This window comes from Muntiacus reevesi, chromosome 2 (genome assembly GCF_963930625.1).
Source record: "Muntiacus reevesi chromosome 2, mMunRee1.1, whole genome shotgun sequence".
In the NCBI taxonomy this organism is placed as follows: Eukaryota; Metazoa; Chordata; class Mammalia; order Artiodactyla; family Cervidae; genus Muntiacus; species Muntiacus reevesi.
The window spans coordinates 39,378,778-39,394,435 of record NC_089250.1 but is presented as its reverse complement, the minus strand read 5'-3'; the positions used below and the strand labels follow the sequence as shown (position 1 = coordinate 39,394,435).

The following is a 15,658-nucleotide window of genomic DNA, read 5'->3' as shown; positions in this document are numbered from 1 at the left end:
ACCTTTGCCTTTCCCTCTCGCTGGCCTCCAAACAGACCTTATTTGGCCCCACTTCAGTCTTCAGAACTACTGCCTCTCCCAGACTACCTGTTCTCCTAGGTTCCTTAATGAGATTCTGGAAGGCTTGATTTATAACAGGTGTTCTCCTTTCACCCTTCAATAGAGAGAACCAGTCTGAACCCAGAACCCAGTTCTTAGCAGCCAAGAATTTCTGGGGTCCCAAAGTTCACACCCAGGTTGATAAAAATCAGCCCTGCCGGGGCGGGGGAAAGGAAATGAAAGCTGAACACGTTTGCTCCCGGGGTGTCTGTTACATCCCTGACATGTCACGGGGGGGTGTCTCCCTTAGGGTTCTGGCTGCGCTCTCCAATCAGAGGTGCACGCAACAGGTGCGCAGAGCCTGGCTTGAAATCCCTGCTGCAAAAATGAACATGCAGGATGAATGACTTACCAGACTACTTGATGTCTTTGTGAAACTTAATACTATCTTAATTAATACCAACTTAATACCACATATTTTGGAAAAATTTTTTTAAATATAATACTATGAACATAGTAAAGAATTTTTATTAGATGTTATCATCATCGGTTCTATAATTAAACGCTAGAGCCTCTTGATGAAAGTGAAAAGAGGCGAGTGAAAAAGCTGGCTTAAAACTCAACATTCAGAAAACTAAGATCACATTCAGTCCCATCACTTCATGGCAAATAGATGGGGAAACAATGGAAACAGTGAGAGACTTTATTTTTGGGGGCTCCAAAATCACTGAAGATGGTGACTGCAGCCATGAAATTAAAAGATGCTTGCTCCTTGGAAGAAAAGCTAGGACCAACCTAGACAGCATATTAAAGAGCAGAGACATTACTTTGCCAACAAAGGTCCATCTACTCAAAGTTATGGTTTTTCCAGTAGTCACGTATGGATGTGAGAATTGGACTATAAAGAAAGCTGAGCACTGAAGAATCAATGCTTTTAAACTGTGGTGTTGGAGAAGACTCTTGAGAGTCCCTTGGACTGCAAGGAGATTAAAGCAGTCGATCCTAAAGGACATGTCATCCCTGAATATTCATTGGAAGGACTGATGCTGAAGCTGAAACTATAATACTTTGATTCCCTGATGCGAAGAAGTGACTCATTTGAAAAGACCCTGATGCTGGGAAAGATTGAAAGCGGGAGGAGAAGGGGACGACAGAGGATGAGATGGTTGGATGGCATCACCAACGTGATGGACATGAGTTGGAGTAAGCTTCAGGAGTTGGTGATGGACAGGGAAGCCTGGTATGCTGTAGTCCATGGGGTCGCAAACAGTTGAACACAACTGAGCAACTGAACTGAACTGAACTGAGTGGGTGCTTTCGGTAAAGGGGCATCTTACTGTCAGGGTAGCAACTTTGCTGCAGCATAATTAATGACTGATGGAGGACCCTAAACCAAACACCAGACTTCTGCTGCACTATTACACAGCTGTCTCCACATGTGTGCATGCACTGAGGTGGGTGTGTGCATGCATCTGTAGAAAGGACTAGGAGGCTCAGGTTGGGCTGGCACAGTTCCAGCACGTGAGGAAGACCAGAAGGCATGACGGGTGGTGGACTAGCTCACTGAGGCTCAGGCAGTGGTCAGACCCTGAAATAAGTTAGTATATTAAGTCACTTTTCCAGGACAGGTGATGTTCTTACGAAGCCAATTATGTCTGATGAGTGGAAGTGCCGTCCAGGGCAATCGGTGTTCCAGGTCCACCTCAGTGATGACACTGAAATGGGAGAAGCAGCACCCAGGGAGGGACCAGCGAGAAGGGACTGAACACTTGGCTATTGATGCTTGTCCCCTCCCACAGGAGTACAGTAGAAACAGAACAGAGCACCATGGGAAAGACTGTGTATGCTTGCTACCTGCCCTCGCAACACTGTACTACAATGAAAAAACCCATCACTTTACTATTCAAATGCACAATCACCTAAGCAGCTACTAAAAGAATCCCAAAGACAAAAAGAAGAAACAAGAAAGCAGACAATACCAAATCATCATTGTGAATGAACAAATGAATTAACTGTGGAGGAAAGGCAGGCAGGATGCGAGCAAGGAAACAGTCCATGCTAACTGGCCCTCCTGGGTAGATGCTGGCAATCAGGCGAAATGGCATCTCCTGTCAGTGCTGGGCTTCACAGGATGTCAGACAAACACATCCCTAAATCGGGGTAACTGCATCTTTCAAAACAGTGGAAACCAATTCCAAGTATGTGTGTGACTGTTACTGTTTTAGTCGCTAAGTTGTATCCAACTCTTTTGCAACCCCAGGGACTGTAGCCCACCAGGCTCCTCTGTCCAGGAGATTCTCCAGGAATACTGGAGTGGGTGCCACTCCCTTCTCCAGGGGATCTTCCTGACCCAGGGATTGAACCTGAGTCTCCTGCAATGCACTCGGGTTCTTTATTGCTGAGTCACCGGGGAAGCCCACGCTCATGATGACAGACGTAATTATGCTCCAACAAGCATGGTCAGCATGTGTCCTCATGATCTGTACTTCAGCTGATCAGTAAGGACTGTCAGTGCCATGAGCCAATACCATAAGAAATTTGTTTAGGGTCTAGAAAGCAGTGTTTTTCAGTGTTTTGGGATTCCCCGCTGACTTAGATGGTAAAGCGTCTGCCCGCAATGCGGGAGACCTGGTTCAATCCCTTGGCTGGGAAGATCCCCTGGAGAAGGAAATGGCAACCCACTCCAGTACTCTTGCCTAGAAAATTCCATGGATGGAGGAGCCTTGTGGGCTACAGTCCATGGGGTCCCAAAGAGTTGGACACAGCTGGGCGACTTCATTTTCCTTTCACTTTCAGTGTTTAAGGGGGCAGGACACCTGGAGTTCTCAGCACTTCGTGCAGAACACCAGCGTGCTGATGCACTTCTTTTCATCACACAAATCTGAAAAAATTTTGTGAGTGGACAGTGAATATACATGTACAATATAACAATCACACATCCATGATAAAAACCCAATCCATCAAAGCCAATGAGATCAGCGGCTTCCTACAGATTTGTCTTTACTCACTTGATGCTCTCACACATTTTTTCATCCTCTAGTAGGCAAGCTACAGCAAGTACCGAAGTTTTAGGGAAAATAATTTTGAGTAAGTTCTCAACATCACAAACATTCATTTTCCTACAGACCTGGAGAAAAGCACTTAACTCACTGCAGGATAATTCTAGTGGAACACATCTGAGCATCACTGTGATGGAGGAAATGAGTCTAGAGTTGCTTGAAGGAGCAGATTCAGACACACATTCAGTCCATCAAAATGAGAAGCAAATTAAAACAGATATTCATTGATGAGGGAGAGCAGTGAGAAAAAGTGAGAGTCAGTTGGACGCCAAGGAGGACAGGGTTCAGGACTCTTCCCGGGAGTTCAGGTTCTCCTGAACTGGGTTCAGGCTCTCCTGGAGGTTAAGTTAACAGAATGAGTCGCTCAACAAGGACTCAAATGGTGAGATTAAGTGTGAAGGTACAAGAAAACATATCCTGTATGTTTTAAAAGCTCACTTTCTGCTTCATTTTGGGTTTTCAGCTGTCTTATGTGCATACACTCCCCACAATGCCCCCCCACCCCGCCCAAAGGAAAGCCTCTCACTCAGGTCCTCAGCTCCAGTGTCCCTTCTCTAATCCCACCTTCACAGGAATTTGGTTTTTTTTCAGAAGCCTGTCACCGTGGCTCAAAGACTGTTCTTCAGAGGTGAGAAATATCAGTTAGGGGGACTGTGAAAGGGGAGCTGAGCCGGGAGGAGCTGAAGAGGAGGGAAAAAAACAGCGGCAAGATGGAGAGGAGCCAAGTGTTGACGTGTGCCACCCGATGACTGGAGACAGGTCCCAGTTTTGCCCTGAGGAGCCTTCCCCACCGTCACCCACCCACCTCGAGAGGGACTCACAGCGAAGCGCAGGGTCTGGTGGGAGCCAGTGGGCTCTGCCTTGGCCCAGGGACGCTCAGAGCGTGGCCACACAGTGTGGTCAGAGCCATGGAGGCAGAAGCCCCACTGCTGGGCTCAGGTGTAAGCACCTCCAAGTCATTGAGGGGCACCGCCCGAGCTGGGCAGCCCACCTGAAAGGGGGTCCCTGGTCCACTTCAGGATGAGGGAAAGGGACTGCAGTGGGTACAGGGCCATCTACCCTGAGGACAAACTCTAGGTGTGAGCTCTGAGTGGAGCTGATCTGAGAGGATCAGGGCAGCGAAAGGGATCTTTCCACTTGGAGTGCGGAGGGGGAAGCGGGAAGTGACCAGAGAAAGGAAGAGGCCACCTGGCAACATGATGGGATAGCAACAGGAGGGGGAGCTCTGGGGCCACTAGACGAGGCAGGCACCCCCTGCCCCACTCCAAGACAGAGATGTGCATCACTATGCTACGTATTAGCATGTCAAGTTTACAGAACAGCCTAAGCTGATCCCTAATGAGACACTAAAGATTCCAGGTAGGCCAAGCTGCAGCGTGAGATGTGAGAGTTGGACTATAAAGAAAGCTGAGTGCTGAAGAACTGATTGATGCTTTTGAACTATGGTGTTGGAGAAGACTCTTGAGAGTCCCTTTGACTGCAAGGAGATCCAACCAGTCCATCCTAAAGGAAATCAGTCCTGGGTGTTCACTGGAAGGACTGATGCTGAAGCTGAAACTCCAATACTTTGGCCACCTGATGCAAAGAGCTGATTCACTGCAAAAGATCCTGATGCTGGGAAAGACTGAAGATGGGAGGAGAAGGGGACGAGAAAGGATGAGATGGCTGGATGGCATCACCGACTCAATAGGCATGAGTTTGAGTAAACTCCAGGAGTTGGTGATGGACAGGGAGGCCTGGCGTGCTACAGTCCATGGGGTCGCACAGTTGGACACAACTGAGCGAGTGAACTGAATTGAAGGTGCAGCGTGGTGAGACACTACTGTCCCACCCCAGACGACAACCTCAGAGCTGCCCAGGCTGGGGCTCAGGCTTATCCCCCAAGAACAGGACTGAAATGTGACTCCCCAGTTCTCCTCCGCCTTCCCTTCCTGGCTGCAGGTGAACCTCGGTCCAGCTGCTCACACATCCTGGCTTCAATGAACCCCACAGGGTTTCAGATGAGGGTTTTCCTTTATGATACATTATCAGCTCTAATTCTCTTGGTTCTGGAAGGGATCCCATTTTTTGGGGAAAACTTATCACATTCATTTGTATGATTATCTCCTGGCTGAACCCTGAGTTCTGGGGGCTCACTGTGATCTTATGTGCTGATGCGACAAGTTATGCTTACTCTGTACTGATACCCATCACTTCTCAATGAAAAGGACCAGGAAAAATAAAACACCCATTTTGTCAGGATTCGGATTCTTTGATGCTAGAAATTAAATCTACCAAATGGCCAACAGTCAGAAGTGGGAGAGATAGAAGTCAAGTTCATTTCTAACTTGGAAAAAAAAAAAAAAAAAAAAAGGCTGGCCCACTGCTGCATGTTATATATGAAAGCCTAAGAGGGTAAATCTGAAGTGTTCTCATCACAAGGAGAGTTTTTTTCTATTTCTTTAATTTTGTATCTATATGAGATGATGGATGTTCTTTAAATTTACTGTGGTAATCATTTTGTGATGTGTATAAGTCAAATCACTATATGTTGCACACCTTAAATTTATACAGTGGTATATGTCAATTATATTTCAATAAAGCTGGAAGGAAGAGAAAAAGGCTGGCCATTTCTGTCTCACCTCATGGACGTCCCTGATTCTTGACTTCTGAATCCCTCACATCAGATTACCACAAGCTAATTAGTTATCAGGTGCCAACATATGCCAGCCACTGTGCCAGGTGCTTGTGCCAAAAATGTGACTCTGATGCGGGTGATGAGAACTGAGAAGTCAAGCTCGATAAGTCAATGGTGATACCTGCCAGAAAGAGATCCAAGATGACAGCTGCAAAATGTCACTGCTCTGCAATTCTTCCTGCAATTCCACAGCACATCTCGAGCAAGGAGAGATCAAGAGAACATCTCAAACCAAACAATTCCTGATTTGTTTCCTGTGACGGGCAGGGCTAACCCGAGAAATAAGGCAACAGGTTTGTACTCTGGGTAACTGTTCCAAAATGTGTACAAAACACAATCACAGCCTGAAATAGCATATTCTACGTGTCAGCAGACAATCATGAGCTTGGAAGGCTTTCTAAAAATCACACTCAGGAAAACAGCAAAGTATTGTGCACAATCTAAAGGGATGAATTGTTAACAGTCTTGAGCGGGCTTGTCACAAGGGGAGAAACATGATATACAAGGGGAGAAAGCCGTCCCAGGAATAGATTGAAAAGGTAAAGAGCAAACCAAATGAGAAAGGACTGGGTCAAAGCTATGCACTTCCTCATGACAAAGGAGAGGGGACAAACGAGATCCGGTTTCCCAGGTTTTCAGGAAGGAAGAGGCGGCCAAGCAGAAGTGATTATGAGGGAGACAGGAGCAGGCGACATGGTGGGGAAGGGAGGGGCAGGCTTGGGTGCTGATGTTGTTTCTTGACTGGGTGGGGGACCAGGTAGTCACCTGTGATAATTAACTGAGCAGTATGCTCAAGATTTGCTTGCTTTTCTGCATGCACGCTATACTTCAAGAGTAACACTTATCTTTAAAAAGTACATACAAGAAGGACTTCAGCCTCATGTAGTGCCATCAAGGTAATGCAAGCTGATCCTTGCAGTAAGAAAAAATATATGTGTGTGTGTGTGTGTGTGTAAAGTATGTCTTTGATGGCATTAGAGACACAAAGTAGGAAGGAACTACAGGATCAAACCTCAGAGAAAAAGGAAATTCTAGGAAAGAACTGCAGGATCAAAATTTAGAGAAAAAGGAAATTCGGAGAGATGAGCCTAATGTTTGGGGCACCTTTTCTTTGAAGGGCATGTGCCAATTTCTGAAAAGGTAGCTGATATAGTGGGGTCATCTTTGGATAATCCTAGAGAGCAAGAGAATAAAAATGGAAGTCCAGGTCCACCAAGGAAGGAGAACCCTAATAAATGATTCACACTTGGAACTGGATACTTGGGGCTACTTCCTACAGATAAGGGTGAAACAGACATAGTCTGGTCCTCAGAGGGACCAAAGCCTGGCTTCAACCCAACTCACTCCTCAGACCTGGGTGAATGTGACCCAGGACTGCTTCTGCCCAAGATGTTGCCAGGAGCAAATGTAAATCCTCTTTAGGTTTCTTCCTGAAACTTGTATTTTATATATCTAAAAGTCATTCCAGAGTTGCTACTGAGTGAGCTGGGGGCAGTTCGGCTACTGGAATGGAGCAATGCCTAAGTCAAAGGAACTTGTTTCTTCAAGCTCTTCTGGTAGCAATTCTGACAGTGAAGTTGACAAAAAGCTAAAGAGGAAAAAGCAAGTTGCTCCAGAAAAACCTGTAAAGAAGCAAAAAACTGGTGAATCCTCCAAGCAGAGCAGCAGCAGCAGAGATGATACCATGTTTCAGATTGGGAAAATGAGGTATGTTAGTGTTCGGGACTTTAAAGGGAAAGTCTTAATTGATATTAGAGAATATTGGATGGATCCAGAAGGTGAAATGAAACCAGGAAGAAAAGGTATATCTTTAAATCCTGAACAATGGAGCCAGCTGAAGGAACAGATTTCTGACATTGATGATGCAGTGAGAAAACTGAAAAATCAGAGCCATATAAAACCTGTACTGTTCTAGTTGTTTTAATCTGGCTTTTTACATTGGCTTTTGTTTTCTAAACATTGTTTTCCAAGCTGTTGTATATTTGGATTGCAGAACAATTTGTAATATGAATACTTTTTTTTAAATGTGCATTATTTAAAATGTTCTGAGTGAAGCTAATTGTCAATTTTATTAAGGAGGATTGCTTTTGTGTCCACCACCTAGTGTAAAATAAAATCAAGTAATACAATCTTAACTGTTGTAGCCTTCTTTGATCAGAAGAGTTGATACTGTTTAAGGCCAAAAATAACAGATTATCTACCTTTTAGTTTCAGCTCAGCCTTTCCATTCAAAAGGGTTTGCTTTGCATTGAATTTATAAACTTTTGATTTGTGAAATTCATAGTTGATCTGTTCTAATCAGATGTCTGGACTTGTTTGATTTTTTTCCCCCATCTCAGTGATATTTCACTTTCCCCCTTTTTCTTCCCTTCTGTTTCCTTCTAAGAACTATCTTGTCATTTTCAATTTTCATTTTGTCTTTGCTCTTTCTCTCGAATATGTTGTGCTAATTTGGAAAGTCTGAAACTGTCAAAATGTTAGTTATCTCAACAAGGTACTTGTAAGTAAAATATATGAGAACAACAATCACTAATTCTACTGTATTAAGTATTAGGAGATATAGTTTGATAAACAACATGGCTTGTTTGAAAACTCCGAGCAAGTAAATGTATGTCATTACCTATAGTATTCTGTGTAGTTGTTATCTTATTGCTTAGTCTGCAGAAAATAATAACTTAGGTGTCTGATTTGCTTTCACTTATTATACATACTCACCATGGGATGATGTCTATAAAATCAGATATTGTTACATTAGACTAGGATTTAATAAAAATTATGAAAGCTTAAAAAAAAATAAAAGTCATTACAAAAAAGAACAGAGAAAAAAGGGGACATAATTATTGACATAGCAGAAATTCTAAAATACAAATTTATGCCCACAAATTTGAAAACTTAGAAAAATAGATCTCTTTCTAGTGTACTACATTATTTTCAAAATTGACTCAAAAATAAATGAAAACCTGAACATACAGATAAGCATTTAAGAATTAGAATAAGTAATCAAACAAAAATGGAGAGAACTTTCATCAACAGACCTGTTCTGCTGGTGAAAGCAGCTCTCCCGCTGTAGCCTTTCAAGTGCCCCTCAGCTTCCCCTACCCTGGCTCCACTCCAGGTCCCCACCTCTTCTGACTGAGGCCAGCAGCCTACGATGAGATGGCTGGCAGAAGTGGGACACTGGGTTGAGGCTGGCCAATGGACAGTTTTTTCAACGTCTGCTCACACACCAGGTGACAGTGGCTGTAATTACTGCCTGTTTTGCTGGCAATTGGGTCTCAGGATTCCTGTCCTCTTGAAAACCTGGCTATGAACTTTTAAAATTTAAACCAAAATAAAGATAAAAGCCTCAGCTATGTCAGAATAAAACAGGTGAGCTAACAGGAGAGGCACAGGCAAGACTGGAGAATGAAATGCCAGGTAGAACTTGAAGGGGATGCACTGCCCACCCCAACCCCACCCTGGCACTGTGTTATTTTTTCTGTAAGTGTTAACGAGGGACCTTTCTTTGAGGAAAAATGCCAGAATACGTGGAGTGGCGAGAAAAAGCTCAGGTGAGCACCTGAATTGAGGAGCAGAGGTCATGTCCAAGAAAACCAAGGCATAATGAAGACAAAGGAGCAACAGAGAGCAGACATCTGAAGGTCTTATCATGATGGAAGGAACACTGCATTCACTAACATGCTTCCAGTGCCTCTTAAACTCTGGGTCAATTCGAAAGTTGTAACAGTTGTAAACCATTACTCCAGGCAACATGACTCCAGCAACAAGTCTTTTCTCAGATGCAAGAACTTCCTTACTATACCTAACTTCTGAAAGGAGCAAAATTAAAATCACTGCACGAGACTCCACCTATATGACTGCATTTTTCTGACCCTGAGAAACCGAGCCTTTCATTTGACTTAGCGTAAAAAGCAGCGTTACATTTTGCTTTCAGGCATGCTCCATTGGGAGAAAGAACAAAGCAACTTTACAAGTACTTTGTTCAAGCTGGAAGAAAGGCATATAGCACTTCACCAGCTTATATGAGGCTGGGAAGCACCATAATCAATATGGACAGAGCCAAAGGTCAAAACGCCACTGCTTGGTTTCCTTTTTCTAATTAAAGAATCTATTTGCTTCTTGAGCGTCCTCCCTCAACCTTAAGAAATATTATCCTTGATGACACTCTAGTTATGTAGGCAGTGGAGAGAGTTATCAGCAGACAGTTATGAATGCAGACTCTGGACCCAGACAGTTGAGTTCAAAGCACACTGAGTCACTCTGTGACCCTGAACACAACCTCACTGTGTCTCTGTTTCCACCTCTGTAAGATGGTGATGACAACAGGAATAAACATACTGTTATAAATAAAGCTCTCACAACAGTGCCTGGCACAGAGTTGGTGCTACTGAAGGGAACATCATCATACTGGTTGTGGTTAATGTGTCAGAGCACAGAAACTGGGAGCATAAGTCTGGCATCTGCCAGTCAGTCTGGACGTAAGCTGCACCTCCAACCAGCTGTGTGACCTGGGAAGGTTATTAATCTCTCTAAATCCCACGTGAAACACTCTGCTTGGCATCTGTAGCACAAGCCTGGCCCTCGGTTCTCTGCACTCTTCACTGCAGACTCTCCTCAGACACCTTTTCTGGTTCCTTCTGAGCTTCCTGAATGTGGAGCCAGGCCTTGGGCTGCTTTCCTATGCATGTTTATTTCCTAATGTTCCTCTTGGGGCCCCTGGGGCTTTAAAATGCATTTATGCTATGATGCTTTAGTACAGCTACAGGATATAAAGTCTACAGGCAAAAATTAGTTGCATTTCTATATAATGAACAATCTAAAAGGAACATTAAGAAAATAATCCCATTTACAATAGCATCAAAAAGGACAAAATACTTACAAATAAACTTAACCAAGGAAGCTAAAGACTTGTACACTGAAAACTACAAAACACTATTAAGAGAAATTAAACACAAATAAATAGAAAGACAACTCGTATTCATGGATTAGAAGACTAATATTGTTAAAATGTATATGCTACCCAGAGTGATCTACAGATCCAATGTAATTCCTCAACCTCCCAGCACCATTTTTTTTTTTAACAGAAAAATAGCAAACAATCCTAAAATTCATTGGAACCACAGAGGACTCTGAGTAACCAAAATAATATTGAGAAAAAAAGAACAAAGCAGGAAAACACACGTTCTCATTTTAAAACATATTGTAAAGCTACAGAAGTCAAAACAGCATGGTACTGGCATAAATACAGACATAGATAAATGGAACAGAATAAATCAATGCATATACAGCCACTCTTATCTTGACAAAAGTGTCAAGATAGGGAAAATACACAATGGGGAAAAGACAATCTCTTCTTCAAGGGGTGCTGGAAAACTGGATAGCTACAGACCAAAAACAAAAAAACTGGATCCTTATATTGCACCAAATAAATATGAACTCAAAATGAATTAGAGACTTAAATGTAAGACCTAAAACTACAGAACTCCTAGAAGAAAACACAGGGGGAAAGCAGCTTGACACTGGTCTTAGTAAGATTTCTTGGATATGACACCAAAACCACAGGCAATGAAAGCAAAACTAGACAAGCGGGACTATTTCAAACTAAAAATATTCTATACAGCAAAGGAAGCCAGCAACAAAATAAAAAGGCAACCTAGTGAATGGGAGAAAATAATTGCAAATCATATGGCTGATTGGGGTCAATATCCAAAATATATAAAGAACCCATACAACTTAATAGCAAAAAATCCAAGCTTCTGATTTAAAAAATGGGTGGAAGATCTGAATAGGCATCCTTCCAAAGAAAATAAACAATCAGTCAACAAGTACATGAAAAGGTGCTCAACATCACTGATCATCAGGGAAATGCAAATCAAAACCACTATCAGGTATCTTCTTGCACCTGTAAGAACTGCTATCATCAAAAAGACAAGAAATAATAAGTGTCGGCAAGGACATAAATGAAAGGGAATCCTCTGTGCACTGTTGGTTTGAATACAAACTGGTGCAGCTGCTATGGAAAACAGTATGGAAGCTCCTCAAAAAATTAAAAATAGAACTATCATATGACCCAGGAATTTCAATCCTGGGTATTTATCTGAAGGAAACGAAAACACTACCTTAAAAAGATATATACACCCCCACGTTCACTGAAGCATTATTTACAACAGTCAAAATACAGAAGAAACTTAAGTATCTACTGATGAATGAATGGATAAAGAAACTGGTATATATTTACAATGGAATATTATTCAGCAACAAAAAGAAGGAAAACCTGCAATTTGTGACAACATGGATGAACTTTGAGGGCATTATGCTAAATGAAATAAGTCAGTCAGGCAAAGACAAATGCTATATGATCTTACTTACATACAGAATCTTTAAAAAAAAACAAACAACCCTGAATTTTATAGATACAGAAAACAGACTGGCAGTCTAGTGGTTGCCAGAGGTGGGCAAAGGCTGAGAGGAGGCCAAATGGATGGAGGCAGTAAAATGCACAAACTTCTAGCTATAAAACAAGTTCGGGGGGGTGTAATGTAGAGCATGATGACAACAGTTAACAATACTATATATATGAAAGTTGCTGAGAGAGTAAATCCTTACAATTTTCACAATAAGAAAAAAATTTTAACTATGTGTGGTGATGGATCTTACTAGCCTTACTGTGATGATCATTTTCAATGCATAGAAATGTCATCACTACTCTGGACACCTGAAACTAATGGAAGGCTATGTGTCAATTGCATCTCAATTTAAAAACACAGAAATATCTTCAAATGAAGGAAGATGAGCCTCCCAAATGTTAACTTTTCATCAACATGCTGGAACAAGTGGATATTCAGTGCAAAAAGGAAAAAATAACTTAAACACAGACATTATATCCTTCACAAAAATTTACTCAAAATGGTTCATAGTTCTAAATGTAAAACACCAAACTATAAAACTCCTAAGAGATAACATAAGAGAAAACCTAGATGACTTTGGGTATGGAAATGACAAGTAATTGACAAGCTGGACTTTATATTAAAATGAAAAATTTATATTCTGCAAAAGATAATATCAAGAGAATGAGAAGACAACCTATACACCAGGAAAAAATATTTGCAGCAAAAGACATATTTGATAAAGGACTGTTATCCAAAATATACAGAGAACTCTCAAAATTCAACAGTAAGAAAATACAGAAACTCAATTAAAAGTGGGCCAAAGACTTTAAGAGAGATCTCACCAAAGACGATGTATGTATAGCAAATAAGTATATGGAAAGATGTCCCACATCATATGTCACCAGGGAAATGCAAATTAAGACAACAATGACTGGGATTCCCTGACGGTCCAGTGGTTACGCCTCTGAGCTTCTACTGCAGGAGGCGCTGGTACCATTCCTAGTCCAGGAACTAAGATTCCCACATGATGTGTGGCATGGCCAGTAAACAAACAATAAATAAAAGTGAAACAACAATAAGACGCCACTGCACACCTACAAGAATGCCCCGAATTCAGAACACTGATGACACCAAATGCTGGTGATTATGGGCAGTGACAGGAACTGCCACTCACTGCTGGTAGGAATGCAAAATGCTCCAGCCATTCTGGTAGACAGTTTGGAAGTCTCCTAAAAAAACTTACAAAAGTAATGGGAATACTATAGTAGGATGTACACATTTCAGTATAATAAATGTTTTCCGATTGTTTTTGCAAAAAAAAAAAAAAAAGTAATGGGAATACTAGAATAAACAGAGAAAGGAGCAGAAGAAATATCTGAAGAAATAACGGCTGAGAATTTTCCAAAGAAACCAAAGCACTGATCCAGGAAACTCAGAGAACACCAAGCAGGACAAACACCCAAAACAGCACACCAAGGAATATTATAAAAATCCTTAATGTGTACGCATGTAATAAGAGAGCATCAAAATACACAGGCAGAAACTGGCAGAACTGCAAGGAGGAATAGATAAGCCCACTATTACAGTTGAATACTTTAACACACCTCCATCAGTAACTGATACATCCAGCAGGTAAAGAGTCAGCAAGGACATAGCTGAAGTGGAGAGCACCATTAATTAACCTGATCTAACTTACATGCACAGGATACTTCATCCAGTAACAGTAAGATTACACATTCTTCTCAAGCGCGCATGGAACATTTGCCAGGACAAACCACACTATGGGTCATAAGACACACCTCAACAAAGTTTAAAGAACAAAAATCATAGAAAGTATGCTCTCAGATCAAAAGAAAATAACAAAGATTATAGGAAATCTAAAAGTGTTTAGAGATTAAACAGCACATTTCTAGATAACACATGAATCAAAGAAGTCTTAAATGAAATTTTATAATATCTTGAATGAAAATACAACTTACCAAAATTCATGAGATGGAGTGAATACAGTGTTTACAAAGAAATTTTTAACACTGAATAGATGTTTTAGAAATGAGGGAAGATCTAAAATAAACAATCTACGCTTCCACCCTAGGGAACGAGAAAGAAAAGAGCAAATTAAATCCAAAGCAAGCAAGGGGAATCATAAAATTTAGATGAGAAATCGATGAAATTGAAAACAAGAAAATCAACAAAACAAAAAACTGGTCCTTAAAAAAATTGGACACACCTTTAGCCATTTTATCTGCAAGATTCTTCCTCTCCATCATATGCCAGCCTGATCACAGGAGGGCGCTCCACCACCCTCACTGTCCTGCCTACATCGCAGGCGCGGGGATCACACAGGGGTATACCAGGGGGCAGGAATCTCAGGGGCCATCTCAGAATTCTGGCTAGCTTGTGGGTAAGTCATCCTGACGACACTGTTTCTCCTGAATCAAGTGATTCGCCATATTATCCTTCTCTCAAAATAGCTTTCAACTGCTCTGCAGAACACAGAGATGAACTATATGTACACTAACTGGACATTGAAGGCCTTTCTCAACCATGGCGACATTCCAAATCTCCCCTCTGACAGCTGCTCCTGGACAAGCTTTCAGGCAGGCCCTCTGCCTGCCCCCCAGCCCCACCGCTTGTGTTCTCTGTACCTGCACTCTTTCTTCAGACCCATTCCACCCCTTACCATCCTCTTCCGTACTCAAAGCCTGGACATCCTTCAAGGTGCTGTATCAACACCTGTATAAAACCTCTCCTGACACTTTGGATTCACACCAAGCTTATCTCTATTTGAATTTGTCTTAAAGTACTGTGGTGGGTTAAAAAAACTGACCATAAACTTCTCATTGCAGGGTACATACCCTTTGCAATGTAACTCTGCCACTCATCTCAATGAGATGGGCTGTCTTTACCCACCTCTTGACTCTGCGCTGGGCCCTGTGGGCATCTTTAGACAAGAAGACGTTAGCAAACAAGATCCAAGCAGATACTGAAAGAGCATCTGTGCAGTGGACTTCTCTCTTGCTGTCTTGGGAACCCCGCTACCTCTCCCAGGTGACTGAGGCTGAACTAATCTCCCAAATGAGGGACAAGTGGCCAAGTTATCCCTGTAGCCCCAAATGACACAGGGTCAACCATCTGCCACATGACAAATAATGAACATCTAGTGTTCAAAGTCCTGGAGCTTTGTGCCAAACTTTGTAGTGAACTGCTCACTCCTTAAGAAAATGTAACATTCAAGGTCCTCCTTTTTAACATTTCTTTTACCCAGCTTCATTCTAGTAAGGGTGCTTGTTAATTACAGCTTGTAATTACAGCTCAGGTGTAGGAATCATAGCATGGCGCACTACGTCTGGAGGTGTCCGTGAGAGAAGGCAGAGAAGCTTCTAAAGGTGGAAGCAAACCCAGTGTCCATCAACAGGTGAGTGGATAAACAGAATGTGGTTTATCCATACAATGGAATACAATTCAGTCATAAGACTAAAAGAAGTACTGAGACA

The 15,658-nt window shown here is 42.1% G+C and overlaps 1 protein-coding gene and 1 pseudogene across 5 annotated transcripts in view; one reads left to right on the top strand and one right to left on the bottom strand.

Moving 5' to 3' along the window:
- The window catches only part of KIZ (kizuna centrosomal protein), an 89,001-nt gene that overhangs the window by 46,945 nt on the left and 26,398 nt on the right, over positions 1-15,658 (bottom strand). The window lies entirely within an intron of this gene.
- LOC136159283 (activated RNA polymerase II transcriptional coactivator p15 pseudogene) lies at positions 7,250-8,574 on the top strand (annotated as a pseudogene).